We start from the raw sequence: 1,371 nt of genomic DNA on the forward strand, positions 1-1,371 counted from the left end.
TCTCTTCTGGAACACGCACGACTCTCATTTGTATGCACATGATACACATCACTTCACTGTTGGTTTGTCTATTTGGTCGTTCAAACTGTATGTGCATGCCCAGAATTAAATCTGGTTGGATGTTCAATCCACATCATTTTTTGCGTCAGTTTCCTTCTACATCTTCTTAAGTTTGCGTAGTTCATTTAATGTGCATGCCCAGAATTAAATCTGGTTGGATGTTCAATCCACATCATTTTTTGCGTCAGTTTCCTTCTACATCTTCTTAACTTTGCGTAGTTCATTTGTGAAATGAAATTGAATCAAGTTGAATTCTATGGTAATCTATTGTAGTAGTAGAGATGAACATCAAAACTGAATTAGATAAGATAGCTGCACGTGAAATTGATGCAGACGACTCTGACTTGGAGCTCAATAGTGATGGTGAAAGGTCTGTTTAGTTCTGTCTCAGTAGTTTGTCAATCACACCCATTCAAAATGTTGATGGCAATCTTCTTGTTCCCGCATATGGATGGGATTAACTGACACGTCTTCTAACTGCATGGACAAATTGTAATATGGATTGTGGCTCAAATTGTCCAATATGTGTTATTTCTCATAAACTTTGGAATTGGATAATACATAGCTAGCATGCTTTTCACTATAATGGAATATGTTTATGTTTACTACAAAACATATGGTAAAATAGCAAACAACAATGATGTAGTAATTCTCCCAATAATTCTTGGAACAGAGTTGTTTATCTGAGCCCAGTATTGTAGTTCAACTGATTATCTTTACTCATTCTTTGTCTTACTCATCTAATTGAATGCTATATTCAGCGACGACGATGACGGTTACACTGAGGCACTAATGCGGGGCTTTAAAGGAATAAAAAGGAAAGAGCTGATGACAGGCTTAGAAAGGTTTGTTGTTTTCTTCTCTATATTATCATTTTGAGGCGCACTTATATTCTTTAGGTTTTGAGGATTAATGTGAAATCACGTATGCTTGCTGCATGAGTATCAGCAACAGAAGAAGAGACCAAGATGAAGGAGTCTGAGCTAATGCGAGGAAACCCGCTGATCAATATGAATAACTTCTGCTCCTTCGACGTGGAAGTAACAATGCTGCCTACTATATTATATTGTATGCTTCTTTTATGTTGTGGCTATCCTTTTTAAATAAAGTAATGCTGTCATGCTTTATTGTGAGGTTAATCATATACATGTGTTTGTTGCATGTGGGAGGATGATGATGATGTTGTATTTAAGATGCAGGGTCATGGAGAGACCAAGACACCGAAACGGTTCATCAACTACACCGTCATAAGTGATTTCCACCGCAAGTTTCTGCATAGGTAACTGAAATGTTGTTGTTGTATGCTTTATG

The 1,371-nt window shown here is 37.0% G+C and overlaps 1 pseudogene; it reads left to right on the plus strand.

Moving 5' to 3' along the window:
* Positions 1–341: 341 nt before the first annotated feature.
* On the plus strand, positions 342–1,359 carry LOC119346737 (annotated as a pseudogene).
* Positions 1,360–1,371: the final 12 nt, after the last annotated feature.

Source organism: Triticum dicoccoides, unplaced genomic scaffold (genome assembly GCF_002162155.2).
Source record: "Triticum dicoccoides isolate Atlit2015 ecotype Zavitan unplaced genomic scaffold, WEW_v2.0 scaffold47780, whole genome shotgun sequence".
Taxonomy (NCBI): Eukaryota; Viridiplantae; Streptophyta; class Magnoliopsida; order Poales; family Poaceae; genus Triticum; species Triticum dicoccoides.